The sequence below is a fragment of the Fundulus heteroclitus genome, chromosome 14, assembly GCF_011125445.2.
Source record: "Fundulus heteroclitus isolate FHET01 chromosome 14, MU-UCD_Fhet_4.1, whole genome shotgun sequence".
Classification (NCBI taxonomy): domain Eukaryota; kingdom Metazoa; phylum Chordata; class Actinopteri; order Cyprinodontiformes; family Fundulidae; genus Fundulus; species Fundulus heteroclitus.
In genome coordinates this window covers 3,533,072-3,541,359 of record NC_046374.1, presented here as the reverse complement: position 1 = coordinate 3,541,359, position 8,288 = coordinate 3,533,072, and positions in this window count along the sequence as shown.

The following is an 8,288-nucleotide window of genomic DNA, read 5'->3' as shown; positions in this document are numbered from 1 at the left end:
GGGGCCTCCCATAGCAACAATTAGAATATAATACAATTTTAGGCCCCATTAAAAAACACATAGAAATTAAAAATTCAATATTTTGAGGCTTTACTATGTTGTCATACTTCATGTAGAAACACAGTTTAACTTTCTGTTTTTAGAGAAATAGAGAAATCCATCATATTGTTTAAATTGAAGACACTATTTTCATACCACCTACGGTTTCTCCAAATTTTGCATTGAAGTGCCACAAAACTTTACATGTTAAAAACCAACAGCTGCATTTAGACGGGTAGTTTGTTAGAGTGGGAGGAGGGAATTAGGGAGTTTTCCTACATAAAATAATAAAAATATAAAACTGCTGTTGATGAAAACTGCTGTTTACCTCCTTTCTGTCACAGAGGGTGACAGGATTGTGACCCTGTCCACATTTTGTGGGAGATGGGTCTGCTTTTTCTTCTAAATCCACACAGATGAGCTCAGACTGTGCTGACACTCACAAATTACAACCACTTTTCTTTGCTGCTTATTAATTAAAATGATCAGCTCTGCTATACATACCTTGTTATGAAGAGACAGCGTTGCCAGAAGGAGGTTTTTCTAGTCCTGAGAAGCCTCGCTGGTATCAGGGGTTGTGGTGGAAATGGGAGACCATGCCTCTCTCTGTAGCCTGATATCAGAAAAATAAGCAGAAAATGTCAAATTTGTGAGTGTCCAAGTCATTTGTTACAGGAAAATAAAGTCTGATAAATTAAAACTATGTGGGAAACAAGTTAGGATTGTATATAAACTTTACCTCTTCTGCAGACTTGCGCTATCACCATCTCCAGAGTGTACATCCCTGGAGGGCTTTTCTGTTAAAACGTTGTAAAAACAGATATTTAAGTTTGATAGTGTTACCTTTTCACAAAATTAGTAGGCAACAAGTCAAACTAAATTACGATAAAATTGAGTGGAAATCATCTTAGTCCATTAAGTAAATCAGCAGATTACACAAAGAATCAGGTTCATACCTTTTGTTTTTTTTTCCAAATGCAGGAAAACATCTTCACACTTACTGAGCAAAGTATCTCAAAAACCGTGATAAATTTAAGCGTCTTCTCTATCGCCGTAATATATGGAAAGTGGGTTTTCAAATGTCTGCTAAGGGATATCTTAAGTGCTGATATTGAATGAAATAATCATTTGGCATCATGCGGACGCATATAACCTAGCAGCTGTTCAAAAATAAACATTTTAAGTGTATTTGTGTACATTTAAAAACAATGTTGGGGCCTCCCATAGCAACAATTAGAGATATAATACAATTCTATGCCCCATTAAAGACATAGAAATTAAAATTCACTATTTTTTAGGCTTCACTATGTTGTCATACTTTCATGTAGAAACACGTTTAACTTTCTGTTTTTAAAGAAATCCATCATATTGTTTTAAAATTGAAGACACTATTTTCATACCACCTACGGTTTCTCCAAATTTTGCATTGAAGTGCCACAAACTTTACATGTAAAAACCAACAGCTGCATTTAGACGGTAGTTTGTTAGAGTGGGAGGAGGGAATTAGGGGGCGTTTCCTGCAGCTGGGCAGGTTGTCGGTTCAATCCCCTCGTCTGGACCGTCTTAGTGTCTTTAGGCAAGACACTACCAGGGTCCTCACGGGGATTTTTTTTTTTCAGCGTAATGACGCAGTGAAATAAACACAGGGCCAAAAATTAAATGCAACAAAAAGGAGCCATTTATTCAATAATTGATCAATTAATCAGCTACACCACCCCGCATTTAATGCAGTGCAGCTGCCCTCCCACACTGTCATGCTCAGTGCTTTCACTCCTGGCTCTATAAAGGCTTATGAGCAGAAAGTCCAATGCGTTTCAGTTGCCTGAGAAAGAAGAGCTGTTGTTGGACCTTCAACACACGCTCCACCACCTCCCCGTATATTAAGAGAGGAGCGTGTTCAGTCTTCCTGGACCTCCTGTAGTCCCACGATGAACTCCTTGGTCTTGCTGGTGTTCTGGATGCGGTTTTTTCCTGGAGCACCACTGTGTAATATTGAGGACCTCCTCTCAGTTGTGGGTCTCATGTTGGAAATGAAACACAGTTTTCCTTCGTCCGGACTTTCGCAGTACTCAGTACTGCTTAAAACCCCCATCCCTCTCTTTGAATCTACCACTTTGGTGGCGTTTCTTTTCCCAAAAGTGTCTGGTTGTGGTGTTATGCCCTTAAATCGGGGGGAGATACACTTTAAAATAAAACATCTCCTGTGATCCAAGAATACCTAATGTATTTTTTTCACACAAGTGGACGAGGGAGAATGCCTTATAATTCATCCTCCCACCTCCCCCCCATTTTCACCAAAAAACTGCAGCAGTTCAAAAACTGAATACTGAATTTGCACTGTAGCACTATAGAGACGTAATCATAAAAATAATGATTGTGTGCTATAAAAGCAACTGTTTTTCTTTATACATCATTTGAGAAGTGTGAAAACTGCTTGTTGTTATCACATTGCAGAAGCTGACAGAGATAAGAGGAGTTTAATGTTGTTAATTTTTCTACAATGTTCCTGCTCTTTCAATTCACTCATTCATTGGTCATAATGTGATCATTAGTTTAGTAAGCCGGCTAGACTTATGGTACACTTTTATTAAAGGGGACACATCATGCTTTTTAGCTGCATCAATGAGTTGTGGTCCATATAAAGTGGAACTGCAATGCCTTGGTCAGAATTCCTTATTAATTACACCCCCCATTCCCTCATTTTAACCCTGTTCTGAGGTCCATCTGAGAGCAAATCTCTTAAATCTATCCTGTTCTGCCATTTTTGTGGTATGCTGGGAGCAGTGACGTCACCAGAGTCAGATTTACAAATATATACACTCTACAGAGTAGACTCATTGCAAAGTGCTGAAGGAGACTGATTGAGCCAAATCAATTCACCAAGACACATGGAAAAATATTGATTCTTTGATGAAAAAAATAAAACTAAATTATTTGTCATCTGATTGGTAACAGTTTATGAGTTCTGATGGATTTCTGCATTTGTAACACATTAAAAAACTATAACCCCATTACACACATTTAATTACAAAAACAAAACATGAATAATTATCGCTGTCTTACCTCTACTTATAAATGAAGTCCATGCGGAGCTCTTTCTGAACAAAAATATCGGTCATTTTAAAAGTTCTCTTTATCTTCTTCAGTTTTAAAAGTCTCTCAGTGTCAATGGAGATCACTGCCAGGGAGGAAAGCCTTCCTTGATCAGTCCCGTTGCAGCTGTATGTTTAGAGTCTTTTTAGTGCTTTACTTGTTTAGCAAAACTCGCTAATAAAAACATCCATAACCACTGAGCTATATATTATATAGCTCAGTGTCCATAACTTGCTGTCAGTTTTAGGATCATGAGCGGTGCCCCTTGAGCGCCCCCTGCCGAGAGGCCAAGGAACTGCCGGCCTCACCTACCGGCCTCACCGCTATAGAGCTGGGTAATGGCCAGGAGCGTCTCCAGTCTCCCCAGAGAGTAAATGTGGTAGCCAATAAAACAGGTGCTTTTCCTCCCTCACTTCCCACACAACAATAACAATTAATTCAGCACTTTACTTGTTACCCACAGGGAGACATTCTTAAGTAGCTCCCAGCAGAGGGGTCAGTGGTCAGAATGGGCTTCAGGACTGCGGCCCCAGAGCTGGTTAGGAGTTCAGCACCTGCAACTTGATACATGGAGCTTTAACACTTTGCTTAGTTAAATGACTTAAAAATGTATTTATTTTTTGGCATGTTTGTTCTGAGTCACCACCCTTTTCTACACATGAAGGATTTTTTTTAACTTAAAGTTGGAGTAAAGTTGTGAAAGCATAATCATATCCACTGGGTTTGTATTTGTGTCTACATAGAATCATATAAGCTAGTATTTGCAATTTAATCACTTGTCTTTATTAAAGGATTTAAAAACATGTTATTGTTACCGACTCAAAGCAAGGTAGAGTTACCAGCTATATCAACTGACAAGATCTGGAAATAATATCAGAGGGAAATTTAGCCGGTATTATTTTCTCAGCAACATGTTGATGCTGTTTTATGTCGTCAGCCTTGGGCTATAATCTAAATCTGATCTAGATTGGTTAAAGTCATTGGCCGGTAATCCCAGATCTCTGGGATCGAAGGAGGGGTCACGGTGTGGGTGGGGTGAGCCTGGATTTGCATTTTGAGTATGAAGAGCTGCAGGTGTCAGACAGTTAGCCCCCACCAGCACACACACACATACAGACAGCCGTTACCCATCACTCACACACCAATACAGTCACTGATTTTTAGCAGTTAAGAAAATCAACTGTGACAAGGTTTTTTTTTTTCATACCCCTCGGGTCTAAAAACAAACAAAGAATGCAAATGTCTGACTGGATTTAAACCTTTAAGACCTACGCATAAAAATCACAGGCCTGTTGGGTTCTTTTGGATTTTTTGTGCTGCATTTATTTTCTATGGTAAAATGAAAGAACTGAAAACTATACCCTGCTAAAAAAAAGTAAAAACAGAAGACATTAACACTTTTTAATTAGAGTTTCAGTCATATCAAGTCAATTAAATGTGTGGATTACTGATGTGGTGATTTCAGTAGTTAGTCAGTGATCAGCTGTTCTGGTGTTCAATGACATTAAAACCCAAAAAGAGGAATGGTTTTTCAGGTGGAGGCCACAGAGATTTTTTCGCCCTCTTTATTCTTTCTGACTGCTTTTCCATAGTTTTGCGTTTGACAAGGGTCAGGGTTACTACTGGTAGCATGAGTCAATACCAGTGCCACTATGGTGGCACATCAATACGTGCCTCTTACTGCCTCTGGCTGTCGAGATGACTTCCTTTGGCCCATTGTTAGACCCTTTGCTGGTGCAGTGGGTCCCTGGTTCCTCTTGGTGCACAATAAAGCCTGGCCTAATGTGGCAAGAGTGTACAGGCAGTTCCTGGATGATAAATGAATTGATACCACTGACCGGCCTCAATACTTCTAACCTAAATCTAACAGAATATCTCTGGTACATCATCTTTAGGTCCATCTGACGCCACCAGGTTGCACCACCAATTGTCCCGGAGCTCACTGATGTATTGGTTTGGATCGGGGGGGTGATACCCCAGTACACCATCTATCATCTCCTAAGGAGCATCCCCCCAGCATTGTCAGGCATGCATTGAAGCACCTAGGGCCCACACAAACCATTAAGTACCATTTTGAATTGCTGCACTGACATTTCAGCAAACCGGACCAGAACTGTTGAAGGCGTCTGCTTCCCCGGGTTCGTTAATTCGTTGTGCAGGACTTTAAAATAATAACTCAGCCATGGACGCAGAATTTCAGTTTCACCTTTGCAAAGGGGAGAGATGGTACACCTGCCGATTCCGGGCAACAACTCTCGTCTCTCTCCCGCTCAGGTTGGTTTTTATTAAAGTTAGAACATAGATTATACAAAGTCACACAATGAATGACGCACACATCCTATCGCTATCTTACTCCCTAATAACTATCTTCCCTCATTATTTTCTCCAGCTGCATGTGAACCGGAGTTCTATTTCATATAGGCTCCGCCCTTTAAGGCCGTCGCTAGTGGGTTTATCCCTTCGCGCGCGCGCGAGCACTGAAAACTTTAGTCCACGCCCACCTGCTGTGTGGGCCCCACTCCGGTCAGTATAAATAACGGTCAGACCGGACAATCGGCTCCCATTTTTTCTTCAGCGACTGAAGAGCACTGATCAAGATCAAGATGTCCAGCAGCAGAGGCAGCAGCATCCGTCTGTGCCTCTCCTGCCAGAACAGCTGCATCATGGGGTTCGACCTCCATGCCGTGTGCGAGCGCTGCCTCGGTCCGCGGCATGCAGGGCGAGCCCTCACGCCCCGTTCCTCCTGCCCCTTCTGTGAGCTCCTCCCGCTGGAGGACAAACAGAGGAGGGTAGCTAGCTTCACGGCGGCCGCCGAGGAGGCTTTTCCCGCCATGGACAGCTACCCGCTGGACGCGTTCTTTAACGCTGGGCAGGAATCTAACGGTTCCCGCCTCAACAACGATGGCAGCAGCGGCACCGCTGCCGCTTCTCAGCCGCGGAGCCGGGCCGAGGAGGAGGAGCAGCTGGGCGGACGTTCAGCCGCTCCTCATCTCCCGCCATCAGCTACCGCTCCGCTCCCGGCCATTAGCGCGCTCCTCCTGGAGCTGCCAGCGATGATCCGGAGGGCAGCGCACCGTAAAGGTCTGGCTGTGCCGTTACCCCAAACCCCGCCTCGATCAGACGATCTAGCGGGACGGTTCGGTTCGGCTCACGTCCGCCGCCCGGACCCGATCTGGCCTCAGTATCCTGCTGTCACGGCATATCTGTCTGATTCAGCAGCTGAGCCCGCCAAATTAAAGGCGCCGGTCTCCACATACGCGCCTTTAACTCGGGTGGAAGGATTCACCGAACGGTGTTTTCCTCCCGTCCCTCCTCTGGAGGCCAGCCTCGCCTCCGTGTTTGGGGTTGAGACCAACAGCCTCGCTGGACAGCGGCCTGTTCCCCCCGAGAAACACGATCAGCTGACCGTGGGGTTTTCCGACAGATCCCATCAGTGTGCCGTTCAGCTTGCTGCGGCCACTAATAATATCGCCCTCCTGGCCTTCGATTTCTCGAAGACGGCAGAGGAGCTGGATCTGCCGGCCGAGGCGAAGAACCAGCTCTGCAGCTCCGCTGACGCCATCCTGAGCCTCTGCGCGGCTTCAGCTGTCTGCTCTGCCCGCATCGCTGCCTGGCAAACGATGATCCAGCGGAACGTCTGGCTGCATCTTTTCTCCTCCATCCCGGAGGATCTGAAAAAGGAGATGCTGGGGAGCCCCATCAGCCAGGATGCCCTGTTCGGGCCTCATTTTAAGTCGGCGCTGGAAAAGCTCCAGAAAACCGCCGAGGAGTCGGATACGCTTCGAGACCTGGTGCGGCCTCGCTCCGGCACCCGCGTCCCTCGCTCCTCTGGTGGTTGGCGGGATCGCCGTAACCAGCGGCAGGAGTCCAGGCGCTCCACGGCTCCTGGACTCTCCCGCTCCGCTCCTCCAGCAGCCTCCGCCTCCTCCCGGCACCAGCAGCCCTGCCCAGCGCGGCAGCCTGCGGCCCAGAGAGGCCGTCATCAGCCGAGAGGACAGAGGAGACAGGAAACAGGAAATGTGTGTCATTTGGAATCTATGAAATGTTTTAAAATAAAACATAAACCTTCCTCAGAAGGCAAAATCCCAGCAGATTCCAGCCTTGCAGTGAGATCGGACGATCCCACAGCGGCTTCACGCACATTCTCCACCCACTGTGAGCCGGTAGCCTCTAAACTTTCGTTTCAGACGCACCGTTACCTCACGAGTCCTGAGCGGAGTGTCCCTCCCACTCCAGCCGAGACAATCCCTGAGCGGCCTGAGCCCAGAGAAACTCTCTGCGGTCAGCCTAGGCTCACTGACGCTGCTGCTGCTCCTCTTCCTCACTCCTCACACCGTGAGAGCGGAGGAAAATCAGCACAGCGGCAGCCAGCTGGTAAACGACGTTTTACCCACGCTGACGTCGCTGGTGGTGTAACGTCAGGTGGAACCGCTCTTTTAGAGCAACATGTTCCCAGAGAACCTCCCTGCGCTCAGCCAGAGCCCACCGGGTTCTCTGCTGATGTCTCCATCTCTCCTCCTCACTCATCGCGCAGTAGGAGCGGAGCAGAGACCTCGCTGTCACCACAGCAGCCGGCTGTGAAGCGACGTGTTATCCACACCTCCTCACAGCCCGGCCCTGCTGCCCCTCAGAACCCTGAGGCGGGTCTGCAGGTTAAAGCCGTGGTTCGGGTTGACCCACAGCCCTTTCTGCTCGGGCCCCCCATGGGTTCCCCCCGGAGAATCTCCGAGGAGGACGGCGGCAGGGGCCCTAGCCTGGCTCGTAGCCACGAGCGCCACGGCGCAGCAGATCAATGCGCGTCCGCTCTCGGAGCGCTGCTCAGAGTGGCGGCGCGTATGTTCCCTGGACAGGTGGATGGACAGACTGATCAGCAGAGGCTACACGCTGCAGTTCCTGTCTCACCCTCCACGGTTCACAGGCATCGTGGAGACGGTTCTGGCCTCTCCAGAGCAGAGCGCTGCTCTCCTGTCGGAACTGCGGGAACTCCTGGAAAAAGACGTCATTTCCAGGGTTCCCCACGGGGAGGAAAACACGGGGTTCTATTCCCGTTATTTCCTGGTCCCGAAAAGAACGGGAGGAATGAGACCCATTTTCGATCTGTCCCTGTTCAACAAGACGATCGTGGAGAGACGGTTCCACATGCTGACAATCAGACA